Source organism: Malurus melanocephalus, unplaced genomic scaffold, assembly GCF_030028575.1.
Source record: "Malurus melanocephalus ecotype Western Australia unplaced genomic scaffold, MMel_1.1 scaffold_164, whole genome shotgun sequence".
Taxonomy (NCBI): Eukaryota; Metazoa; Chordata; class Aves; order Passeriformes; family Maluridae; genus Malurus; species Malurus melanocephalus.
Window position 1 is genome coordinate 539,699 of NW_026623396.1, and position 14,141 is coordinate 553,839.

The following is a 14,141-nucleotide window of genomic DNA, read 5'->3' on the forward strand; positions in this document are numbered from 1 at the left end:
AAGGCCTTTTGACATGGTCCAAACTTTTAAATTAAAATACCTTGTTCTTTGTAAAAACTGCTTTTCAACTGAAATTGTTTACTCAAATACTTTTATTTGAAATTAAACATAAAATTAAAATGTCAAAGCAAAAAAATTATAATCATTAGTGTTTGAAATGAAATATTTCTTGAAATTCCTCTTAAAAAATCCCATGTCTCCACAAATAACATTTGGTATTTTAAATCCTCTTGCAAAGGGTGCTTTTACAATTTCTATTAAACTCAACCAGTAGGTTTCTAAATTCTGGGTTCTTCAGTCTCTGAAAAATCTGGTGCTGAACAAAATATACCTCAAACTTTACAATAATTATTACTTGAATGAGTTTCAGTAATTTATTAATTTGTTGACGTACTGAATCTCTTGATTTAACTCAGGTAATTGTACTTAGAATGAAGCTGTTGAAKCATTTGAGTATGGATTTCTCCCATGAGCAAGGATTACAACATTCAACCTTTACAAATTAGCACATTTTTGGGATCTGGTCTTTTCACTGTTGAAATATAAATATAAATTCTTCTCAGAAATAAGGAAATATATTTGCATGAACAGAGCTGTATTGTTTTAACATGCATTTGGTAGCTGTGAATAATATTAATTCTCGCTGGCTAAACTAGACAGTGTATGCTTCATAAGGCCTGCTGTGGTATCAAAAGTGATTTAAATAGGATCACCCAGGAGCTGATAACCTCATGGGTGAGATTAGCTGCTGTTAAACCCACAACTAATACCCAAACTGCACTTTCTYTTTATGCCCTTAGAATAATAATGGTTCATTTGATTTTTTTCTGAATCAGAAATGGCAAAGGAAATACACAGTCATATTCTCTTCCTTACAGATGACTTTTTCACAAGGTGAAAGAATGTTTATGCAAATACAAATAAACATGCAATTATTGTAGCATTCACACAGAAAATAGTGTATGGCATTAAACTAGAGGATTCCAAAGGCTGATGTTAATGTATACAGTAAACCAGGAAGAGTAAATATTATTCCTTAAGAAAATTTTCCCAGGAAATGAAAGAGAAATTTTATTTAGGTCAGGAAGACACAAAAATGTAGGTAGGATATACTCAATCTGTGAGATCAAATTCAATATTCAGAAAAAAATTCAAACAAACATCRTGCATAAGAGAGTTGTTAGTGCAACAAACAAATTTAATGTTTTAAAGCAATATTTTGTGGAAGRATAAATATTTATTATTCTCAAGGTGCTATCCTTTAACAGCCACTCCCCTAGCTGTTCTGTGTGGTGCCACAGGAAATATTTTCCTGAACACAAACATAGAGATTCCTTATCTCAAGTACCAGAAATAGAGCCCTGCTCCTTGGTCTGCAGCCTGCTTCTTTCAAGCTTGTCAATCTCCATCTCACTACTACATGGAGATTAGAGAAAATCTTGAATTTAAACAATAATATGTTGTGGTTTGACCCCAGACAGCAACTAAATACCACACAGCCACTCCCCCGTCCTTCCCATGGTGTGATGGGGAGGAGGATCAGAGAAAGTAAACCCTGTGGGTTGAGAWAAGAACAGTTTAATAATTGAAACAAAGCAAAATAATGTTATAATAGTAATAATTGTAATGAAAAAGGAGGCAACATAAAGAAATAAATGCCAAGGAAGAGAGGTGGTTAACAATACAACTGTTCACCTCCAGCTGGCCAATGCCCACCCTGTGCCCCAGCAATTGGTCCCTCCTGGCACCTTCCTCCTAGTTTATATTCAGTTTATGATATTCTAGGATATGGAATATCCCTTTGGATGTTTGTGTCAACTGTCCTGGCTATGCCACCTCACAAGAGCTCCTGGTGCAGCTCCTCTATGACAGAGCAGGGGAAATTGAAAAGCCCCTGACTCAGRGTGAGCACTATTTGGCAACAACTGAAACATCAGTATGTTATAGTTATCTGCATTTCCCTCATATTAAATCCAAGGAACACAGCAGCTGGAAGAAAATTATAKCAGCTTTTACCAGCTACTGGAAGAGAATTAACTCTATGCTACTCAAACCAGGACATAATGAAAGATTTCTTCATCTAATTTTGCTTTTTCAATTTTGGACATTTAATGGAAAAAGGACATGTAATTTGGAAGAAGGAAATATTGGTCATTAATGCCTACCACTACTGTCAGTTGTACATGAATATGTTTATACTCAAACAGAGAAAAATTAGGGCCACATTTTTAGCTTTGCTTAGCAGACTGCTGCAATTTTATTTCCGTTTGTAAATTCCAGGTTTTACAATTTTCAACCAGATGTGACAACATTTTCCTATGTCTTTAAATTATAACTGGGAACACAAAATAGTTTCCCATCAAGTTATTTTYAAACCTTCTTGAATAATCACAAGAGGTTTTTTCTCAGTATAAAGTGATGTTGAGCCAGACTAACAGCTCCCATGCCAATTCTCATCTTGCTGTCTGTACAGATGGAGTGAAAGGCCTYCCCTGTGGATTTTTGGCAGCTAGCATAATCAGATCACCTAACAATTGTTCCAATTTTATATAAAAGGAGTTATCTTCTCCTAAATATAATTACCCATTCAGAATTCCTCTGATTATTTCTCTAGAAATGCCTATCATTTCCACTTTTTAATGAAGCATATCAAATGTTGTAGCAGCAAAGTGGGTAGCACCACATCCATGCTGAAAGACCTTATTTTCATTTCTTTGGAGATAAAGAACCACACAGACAAACAGGGCAACATAATGTGCATTTTTTTCACTTAAATTAAGAGCTAGAAAGAAAAAAAAAAAAAAAAAAGAAAAGAAACCCAAGGATCTCACAGGTCCACATCTGCAGCTATGAAAGTCAGCACTGCACTGTGTTTCAGAGGGTCTAAGTTGATTTATGCCAGCTGAGAACTTGGCTTGGCTCAAAAAGCTGGATAATCAAAGATGTCAGTGTGCTCTGAAAACTCCTTAAATACAGGTCATGTAATCTAGGGGGACTTAGAAGAGTTTTCATTCAACTCCCTCATCTGTATAGTCACTTACTACCTGAGAAATACAGATAGCAGATMCGTTTTTCACTTCATTTTCAACACATTTCAAAAGGAAGGCATACATCCTTTCTTACRATGTGCCAAAGAGAATATTCTTAGAGTCTGAAAAGACAGTCAAAACAAGCTGAATAAATGTTTAAATATAGAAGTTTGGGGTTCTTTTRCATTAAAGAAGTGGAAAGCAATAAATCCCAATCATCACTAATGCTTTGTCTAATTCACCACTAGACTACCTCAGCTGCATTTCAGTATATTTCCACTGAAGTTACAAGAAATCTGCATCACCATAAACTAAACCATTCTTTACTCAGATYCTCTGATATCTGGCATCTCTAATCTTTGCATGCCTACTGAATTCTGATACATATGATGAGCTTTGTTTTATTATGTACATATAGAAGCAGTCATATACTGTGCCCTTCTGTGGGTCTGTGCACGCACTCAATTATATGTACACTATCTGTACACACACTGCAATGAGCTCACTGTGCTTGGCTCTTATCAGATAATTGCTCAAGTGTAAACTGCTTTCCATGTCATATTTTAGCCGGTTGCTAAGGATATTTAACATGCTCTGAAGCTGCCTATTTTTGGCTCCACATTGTGAGTCTATAATATAATTTTTTTAATATGCTTAATGCTTTATATGATGTGCTGAAAATAAGTATTTAATTTGCACTTCAGTTAACAGGCATTCATTGTACAGTAAGAATCAATTGACTGCTACAAGGACCCTTTTTATGATTTAATCCACTCAGAAAATTCAGTTGCTATCACAATATCCACAAGACTGCATCAATATTAAATATAAAAGTAATATATTATTAGCAATGGGTATCTAACTGCCATGAAACAAGATATATAGAAAATTAGCCAACAATTAGCCTACTTTCTTAGTGTCAAAATGTATTTAAATTAATTTAGTCTTTCTCTAATTAATTCAAATCAGATTTATTTTCTTGGTTTATGAGACAACTAAATTTCTAAAGAAGGCTTTTAGCTTTACTGTGTGAACAATGTAAGCATAGCTATACCCACAATGTATGTGCATCTAAATTCAGCAGCTTTGGATTGTGATGTATAGTGCCATCTCCTAAAACACACATACAAATCGTATACCAGGTTTGCCTTCAMAAGCCTATGGGGGTCCCATAAACCTGCTGCAAAATGTACAGGAGTAGGTCAAAATTTAAATCATCTGAACATTTAAATCTTTTAAACAATGACGGTTTATCCAGCTGGGTATTTGGTTGCACTGATGCTGCACTGATGGGGGAAGAGTGACAGAGAGCTGAATAAAGCTGTAAAATGAAGGTGAGGGCTGCAGAAAGCACTGTAAGGTTACCCCTCCAGCCTCCCCTGTTACGTGGATTCAATAGTGTGTTGCAAATTAATATGGGAGGTGGTGATAGTCTGTGGTTGCTGAAGTAGAAACTTGGAGACATGAAAAAGGTTGAGAGAATGCGGGAGATTTCAGCATGAACAAAATGATGTTGTTATTTGCTTTATTTGTGTCAGCCTATGAAACATTGAGATGAAGGGCCTAGCGTCTGGTTGCCTTTGATGATRGAATTAGACTGAGCCTACCAGAAGCACAAAGAGCAAATGAATGGACATTTTTAAAACCACATTTACCACTTTCTCATCCACAAAGCTTATTTTGCCAGAGTGAAAATCCATTCTTGTGCCATCTCTTCACCTTAGCTTTTCTCAGACATCCGCTCAAATGCAGAGGCTTCACAGGCTGTCACAAAGGTCAGCATGCATATGCTATTTCCTTTGCCAATCTTGAGAACAAAATCCAAAATCCGTTTTYCAAATCAGCAAGTCCTATTTTATGGCCCAAGAAATGTGAGGATGTTGCAGATGAAAACCGAATCTCTCAATCTGCTGTCAGAAACCACCAGGCAAAACCTGCAGAGTTAAAAGAACACACATCTCTCTTTGTAGCTCAGAAAGTCAGACATCAGCAGTAGACATACAGCAGTAGGAATATCCAGGTAATTTAAGAGGCAGACTTAAAAACAGAGTACTGCAGCTGCTGAACCCATAAGTCAAGGACTGAATCTCAGTTGTAAAGACTGAGCCAAAAATGTACAGTTGGCCTGTATGAGACCTACAGGAAGGTTTTGCTGATAATTGTTTAATATAATGGTCTTAGACAGTTGATCATAGAATTATAGAATACCCTGAGCTGGAAGGGACCCCCWGCATCATYGAGTCCAATCCCAGCCCTGCATTGGACCATCCCCAAGAATTACACCATGGGCCCAAGAGTATTGGCCACMCTTCTTRAGYTCTGTCAGGCTGRTGCTGTGACCACTTCCCTGGGGAGCTGTTCCARWGYCCAACCACCCTCTGGGTGAAGAACCTTTTCCTGATATCCAACCTAAACCTTCCCTGACACAGCTTCAGGCCATTCCCTGGGGTCATCTGCTTGGTCACCACAGAAAAAAGACAGTSTCTGCCCTTCCTCTTCCTCTTGTGAGGAAGTTGTAGAGTGCAATGAGGTCTCCCCTCAGTCTCCTCCAGGMTGAATTGACCAATTGACCTCAGCTGCTCCTCACAYGGCTTCTCCTACAGACCCTTCACCATCTTTGCAACTTTCTAATAGCTTTATGTCTTTCTTACATGGAGACATTCAAAGATGCCCCCAGAACTMGAGGTGAGGCTGCCCCAGGTCAGAGCAGAGCGGGACAATCCCCTCCCTTGCCCCACKGGCCATGCTGTGCCTGATGTCCCCCAGGACARGGCTGTCCCTCCTGGCTGCCAGGACACTGCTGAGTGATGTCCTACTTGTCACAGACCAGGATCCCCAGGTCCCATTCCTTGGCACAGCTCTCCAGCCTCTCATTCCCAGTCTGTTGGTACATCCAGGGTTTCCCCATCCCATGTGCAAAATCCAACACTTGTCTGTGTTAAACTTGATGCAGTTGGTGTTTGCTCATCCCTCTAACTTGTCAACCAGACCTCTCTACCAGGCCTCTCTGCCCTCGAGGGAGTCAGCAGCTCCTCCCTTGAGYGTCCCTTCCAGTCCTGCATCCAAGTGGTTTATGAAGACACAGGCCCTAAAACAGTGCTCTCTTTAGCCATACCCTGAACAGGTGGGACACAAACCAGCTCATGCCTGTACAATGTTTAAGGACACTGGCGGAAGTTGTACCTTCTCCACTCCCTGCCACTCAGCCTCAAAGGTAGCTCATCAGTCAGAGTGAAAAGCAGCAACCAATGCCTGTAACCTCTCATCTTGTTCTTTACCTGTTTTTCCAGGTTACATTAATCATGATAGTGAGCTTTGCAGACAGCTAATTCTCTGTAGTATCTCCTATTTCGGTTAGTGCAAAGCACAAAGAAATACCCTCCTCTGTGCCCTCTTTATTAATCAAAAAGGAGGAGTGGCAATAAAGTATTTTGTATATCAAAATTATATGTGAGGCATTAAACACTTTTGTACCAGTCTCAAGGAAATGCACAGCTTAGGCAGTTTGCCCCCTGCCCAACATCTGGTATAGCAGACACCTGACTGGAGCTGTGACCCMCAGATACCACCATCATTCCAGAATTATCATTCCAGATTTCAGCACTGACTTCGCCTTATCTGCAAATACTTTCACATTCCAACACAAAGGTAAAATCCTTACTGAGTGTAGCAATGAACTTTTCTCTCTCACCTGTTTTTTGAGCTGTTACAGGCAGTTGTGCTGACTCTTCGTGCACCCAAGAAAGACAAGATGGAGGAGCTCAGAGTTATCCTATGTTCACATCTTAGCAAAGTATGAACTTAAAATACAGCAATGTCTGTATCATGAACTGGAAACCGAAATTACAGGTCTCCAAAAACCGGGAAAAGTCCTCATATAACTTTCATGCCTTTTATCTAGGTGGATCACAAAGCTAGCTTGTGACTTATAAATTGCTCTGACACAACAAGGAGATTTTGTTGCTTCACTTTTAAAGTTCTTGAAAATAAGATTTATGTAGTTCTTTAGTCACCATCTTTGTAAAAGGCCTTGTGACAATGATTGTTAAAGTTCTTCAAAGTCAGCTAAACCTTGCAATAAGAGCTAAGGGAAAAGTTCTATTAAGGCTGCAGGTGGCAAAATTATCTAATTCACCCAGTCTTCACTTTAATAGGAAGCTTAAAAGCAGCTTTTGTTATTTCCCAAGGTTTCTTAAAAGGTGTTTTAACAAACACTTTTCTGTTGTGAATCTTTTCATCTACCTTATATCTWTAGAAATTATCAACCTTAACTTCTCTCAAAAGTCTTCATTAAGTCTCACGATTATTTCTAGCTTAGACCTCTCTTTCCCATTTTGTGTTTTTAATCATTGATTCCACAGAGACTAGCTTTGAGGATTTTTTTTTCTCCATTTTGGGTCACACCAGGGCTACTTCTGTGAAATTCAATTAGAACCCTATAACAGGTCYCTGTAAATTTCATCACTTCAAAAAACAAACAGTAAGATCTTGAAAGAAGCACTCTGTGACTGCCAGAAGGCGTTTATTAGCACTYTGTCAGAAAAGTATATTTGTTTTGGGGAGATCAATCAAATCTACTTCAAATGACAAGTCCTTGAGCTCTGAATAGTGTGGACCAAATATTCAGATTTTATTAAAAAAAAAAAAAAAATACCACACTTCATTTTAGCATGAAAGACTACAGAATGAGCTGACTATTAAGTGCAAAATTATTGCTTCAGAACATTTACTTTACCTTCRACTTTAGGTAAAGACTTGTTCTCAGAACATTTGCTTTGTCACCTTGATCTGGGCCACCASAATAGCCATCAAGGCTTGGCAATGATTGCTTTTCCTTTCTCAAGTCATCRTTTCCCAAGCACATCTTTTCAAGCTACAGGAAGCACTGAGTGATTTGGCACATTTAAGTCATGCCTGTATTGGGAGAATCTGCAGCAGAATATTTGTATCAATGTCACTTAAGATTGCCAGCATCTGAAGTCCAACAACAACTTGGACAGAACTGTTACAACTGCACAGAACACCTACTCTGGGATGTTTAGTGATGTTACTGATAACACTTGTGATGATTCCACCACAAAAGCCAAGCTGCTATTGAGTAGATCATCTTGAGTTTTTTTTCTTGATGTCCAAACTGCCCAAAGATGAAAAAGAGACAATCAGAGAGAAAGATTTTTAATAAGAGACCAACAGCCTAAATTAGTTGTGAGAAAAAAAAAAAAAAAAAAAAAAAAAAAAAGCTAAGTTGTAGCGAAAAATGAAATCTACTAGCCAGCAAGTTTCAAAATACTAAGAGGCAAATATTATATTTTTACCATTTGGTTTAGGTATTTCTCTTAGCTCTGGATAATTTAGATATTATTTGRGGTAATTCTGTTTTTGTCAAACAAATTGTAAAGCATGAAGAGTTTCAGGAAACAAGTTCATATTRTCTTGATAGTTAAGACATTTATTTGGGTTATGGCAGAAGTTTTCCTGCAAATKAGAACAGAGTTGAATCCAAGTTGCTGACAACCCAGCATTTCTGTGCAATGCCTTACACCTTGCTCCTTGTCTACTTTATGTGCACTATTAAACACTCAAGAGAAAAAGACTCTTGRTACTATTTACTACAATATTGGTTTTCCATGGCCACGTTTTGGTAGCTGGGGGAATACAGGTGTGGCTTCCATGGGAAGGTGCCAGAAGCTTCTTCCATGTCCAACACAGCTCTTAAATATTTATGGCCAGCATWTATGTGGTTTTGACCTGAATCCCTCAATAAGTGAAAGTTGCTTTGAAACTGTTAGGCTAGTGTACAAAAAAAAACCTGTAAAAGCAACAAACAACCCCCAAAACCTACAGTCAGTTTCAATAAATTACCACTTGCATAAGGCAAAACTGTCCAATAATTCCTAAGGAATTGCACCTTCTGACCTGTTTTACACCCGTATAATTCTCATTTCTAATTTTTACTTTTAGGCTCTAAGTCACTGCACTCTAGTGACTGAGGACACGAGACAATTTGAGAATTATAATCATCMTTCAAGGTTTCTGACTACACAAAAGTGTTTTAAGGTTGAGTGAATAGAGGTAGAGGGATAATTATCAAACATTGTCTTCCAATGTATGTTTAATATTTTCAGCAATATTCAAAGAACGTGCATTTTCTAATCAAGTGAGTTTCATTAAATGTCTTCAGGCCCACACATAAAAGGACCCAATTCTTACTAAAATCACTAGGASTTTATAACTTGCCTAGAAACTCAATACCTGATGCTCTGGTTTATATTCCATAATCATTTGCCTGACAAAARAGCAAACTAGTAGCAGAGTAAATTTAAACTCAAAAAGCCAGTCTCCTGAGGCCACTCTCCTAATCTTCCGTCTACAAGCTTTCACCTTAAAACTCTCAAATTCCTTCTTGTGTGGAAATCTGCAAAGAAATCTGTGAAGAGTTAGTTCATAAAATATCTAGAGTTATTCTACAGAGCTCTGTTGAAAGAAAATAATCTWGACTGAAAAGGGCACGAGAGTCTTACCGTTCACAGGTCTGCTTCAGCATTCATTTTCTCTTTCTGTTGACGTACATWTGACTTTTTTATTATTTGCATTTGATTCTATTTTTATCACTGGTAACATTAAATTTGKATTGGTTTCCTAAGTACAGTGTAAAACATGAATTGTTTACATTCTGCTCAGATTATCATTACTTTCTTTCTCACCTTAATGTCACCACAGACATCACACCTTCCTTGCTTATCTGATGTTGATTTAATGACTTGACTTGTTCACGACAATAATGCCTCTCATCCTCCAAGCTGCTTAATGTATTTGTGTTAAGAACATCTGAAGTGTCTGTGCAAGCAAATTAGAATTACCATATAAAGTTTTCTGGTAAAAGATGCTTACAAGAATTTGAATGCCAAATTAATGAAGAATCTAAAGATTTTATGTAGCCCTCAAATCATAAGTAGTTTTTCCAAATAGAACAGATAAGAATTAACACTGTTTAAGTGTGGTTTTTATAAGACTTCAACATGAAATTCACAAAACAATTYCAAATGTCTGATGCAAATTCCAGAATACACATTGAAAACTCGTCAGTTAATAAGAGATCTTCCCAACAACAATGAACAGGATGGAAAAAACATTCTGACATTTTAACCAAAATAGCCAAACTGACTGTTATCCTGCCTAACGGTAACAGAGATTGTCTCAAACCCTGGACTGACTTTCCCAAGGATATCTATYATAAYTTMYYTCCMTCCAGYCCTGACACCCTCACCTMCATTTTGACCAAATATCTAACAACWAACTTCTTGGCATCTCCCAGTACCYCWGCAAGAATTCAGAGYCCTCCAACAAACATAACTTTATGGTACAATAGAAACATTCATTACCCAAGAAACTAAAATGGACATGAACAGTCAGTGCATATCTAGGCATATATATGTATATATGAATGTATGTGTGTGTATATATATGTGTGTGTGTACACATATATATGTATGTATATATTTATGTATGTGCATATATAGGCATAAGGTGCATCTATTTATGACACAGTCAGAGAAGATGTAAATATTTTGTTTCCCAAATTAACCTGTTAGGATTCAGCCACCTCACATCAGTTCTYAAGTGCACATCTACATACTCAAGTGTACATGCTTAATGAGTTCAAGAGCAATTCTTACAGTGATGAAGTTATTCCCATGTTTAAAATTAAGTAAATGCATTACACAAGGTGTTATGGTCAAATAAAACATAAATATAAGTCTATTATACCTAGCATTTATTCCTCTATGTGTGCATATCTGGAATTTCATTGCAAACAGATATTTCTAACTTTTTCATGTTACACTCTAAGTGCAGAATTCTTCTTAGTGTCCTCCTTCTTTTTCTGTCATTGTATATTAAAAAAGTTCATGTCTTGCAAACAGAATTGTAGACCACTCAAACATCATTATTGTATTGTAATTGATTACATCTGGTTTTCCATGTAATGCTTGCCACCAAAAAATTCACTTCTGTCACTTGAGGAAGCAATTTTGTTTTGTCATTAGCTTGACCTASTACAAAAACATGTTTATGACTTCTTTAAAAAAAAATGAAAATTTGAGGTACAGGGTCAAATACTGCATAAAGTTGATCACAAGTTATTTCCGTATCAGTTTGTACCAACCTGGATGGTGACAGATGTCAGCCCAAATGAAGCCTTTGTTTCCAGTCACCATATACCTATGCCCAAGTTTAAAGAACCAAGAGAACCAATTWTAAAATTAATGTATAGTAATGAAAGAGTATATACTATTTACAGTCCTTTATTCTTGGACAATATTTTTTGACTTGCTTTCCAATTCAATGATCATTATCTCAACAATGCTACATTGTCATGGGGGTGTGCTTGAATGGTGAGAACACAGGGGAAAGGACAATATAAAAATAGAAATAATAGAGAAATTTAAAGAYGTTAAATTGAGAGAAAAACTTTTCTATGATCTCGTGGCATTATTTGTTTAGAATTCTTATGAGCAAATCTGAGACATCTGTATTCAGATAATCCAAATTACAAAAGAAGTCAGAAAAACAAAGATGACTGAAACATTTTAATGCAGAGCTACTTCCTATAAGACATGCAAGTCACATTCKGATTCTATAAAAATTGCCTCTCCCTCAGCCTTCATTCTGCCATTATTAAAAACAATAYACACACGAATAAAGCACAGCATTTYATAAAGTTCCCTGCAGATTYGGATAAAAAGGGCAAAGCTCTTTAGTTTASGGAGAAAAATAGCAGAGTTGGTGGTTCTCTGTTACCAAATCTGAAATACATGATTTACAACAGAAGGGAAYACAGCAAAAACCTAGTCAAGGTTCCAGACGTAAGCACAACATAGAGCATATACATATTTTAGAAGCTGAATTSTATTTCAAGATTATGCAACACATTAGATTTTAGAGTTTTAGACCTAAGTCTTATCTCACCTRACTGCCTACAATGCTGTCTTGGCACCAGAAATATTGTACCTGAATTAGTGCACCTGAAAAAAATGCCCCTTTTGCTATTGCAGCAGCAGTGTAYCAAGATCCAAGTATGTACAGAAAATTTGCAATGTTCACTTAATGACATAAGTGAACTTTCCTAATTACTTTAAACGAGTGAAAATGAAAAGATTTTCCTATACTGTCCCTAACACATAAAACTACAACAGAATATAGAAAGCCCTAATCTCATTTTGGACTCTGGGATGGCTGTGGAGACTTGCTGCCAGCTAGTAGCCAAGCATCCTCATGATTACTTACCCCTTACCCTCCCTCAAGAGGGGCAGAGGACAAAATAAAAGTAACTACAGAGAGAAAATGCATGTGTTCAGTAAAAAAGCCACAGGGAAATCAAATCACTGACTGAGTATTGTTACCGGCAAAACAGACTTGGAGAACTTAACTTAATTTGAAACATTTTATTATTTACTTGGGTTATGGGATACCAAACAGCAAGCATTTAAACACTTGGGAAAAACGTATTTCTCCCCTTTTCCCAGGCTCAGCTTCACTACAGACTCCTACTGTCCTCCCCACTTGCTCATCCACTGTATTATGGCCACAGGCTGCATTCACCCCTTTGGTGAGGGAACACGCACCTCAGGAGGGTGGGGTAAGGCTGTAGGGATTTCCTTCAGCCTCTGTTTGTTTCTCACTCTTTTCTTCCACTGCTCCTTCCAAGTAATCTCCTTTGCTCTGGCATGGGCTGTCCACAGGCCCTTCAGGAAAGCAGTTTCTTCTGCATGGGTTATCCACAGATCACCTCCCTTCTGGGAGGTGCCTCTTCCAGCATGAAGCACCTCTTACTGCTCTGTCCTTGTCAGTCTTTTTTTCTCCCATGTTGTGACTGGACTATTTTTAACAATTTATAATCTTTTGTAAAAGCAAACTGAGAAACTTATTACAAGCTACAGACTCAGTATTCACTTTTCTGAGCAGAAATGTCCCTGACTCTCCACAGATGTAGACTTTCGGTATAGCAGCATAAACTCTGCTAATTGTCCATTGATTCCATTCAGGTGTTGAATGGAAAGTAGAAAAGCCCTCTGCAATGTTTAACTATTCAAATTATAAAACATGCTTTCAAGTTTAAACCTGCTTTTTCTTAAAGTGACAAAATACTAAAGTTCGTCAATTTTCGTCTAAATGAGTGAACACAAAAACTTTTACATCGCAGCATCATATCTTCTAATCAATGAAACCAAAACTAATGATCTTTCAGGTGGACCTCCTGTGATTGCTAAATTGCATAAACAAAAAACAAGCTTGTGTATAACTTCTACAATACTCATTATTTATCTTCTCCTAGTTGAAATCACTATGAAGAAATTATATCCACATCTGGGGTGAAGTTACTCCTGCAGCAGAATACAGTGGTCATCATGGATCCAGTAGCATAGTAYAGTAGCCTTTTAAGGAGAGATCACCTGGTTGAAAATATAGTATTAARTAGATAACAGTGCAGATTACAAGCTGGAATCTGTCCAGGCCACGTTTTTTGTTGTTCAGAGTTCACTGGACTCTTTAATGACCCAAAGTAGGTTTCTTCATGGCTGTCTCTCAAAAGCACTTCAGATATTCTTTTAGAATCCAGAACCCTAGATATACCACAAAGAAAGAGCTAAAGGAAAAGGAAAAGGGCAAAATGTCAGTAGCATGYATTGTTTTAGCATAAAGAATCCACAAAAGCTCTGAAAACATGTCTTTTTCATGAGAAACAACAGTTTGTGGCCAGCTGCTCCTCATCATTATGAAAATGTTAGCTCCAGCAAGATGAAAAAACGAGGACTATAAACAGAGTACATTGTAAATAAAGCTGGTGTGGATAATCTCACCCATTGATATCAAAGACACTGAGAAAGGGCAGACTGAGCTCTTGTGCTGACTGACAATTTAKGGCAAAACATACAGTTTTTCTTCACCATGTCAATGAGAAATTAGAGGTAACCTGGGTCCAACAACAACTGAGCCTCCTTAATGTGTTTATTTAAATGTGAATTGAAATTCTGAGTGAAAACATCATGCTGCACATGAACCCAGAGGAMACTCTTGAGTTCTTTTACTCCACCAGACTTTACACACAGGAGG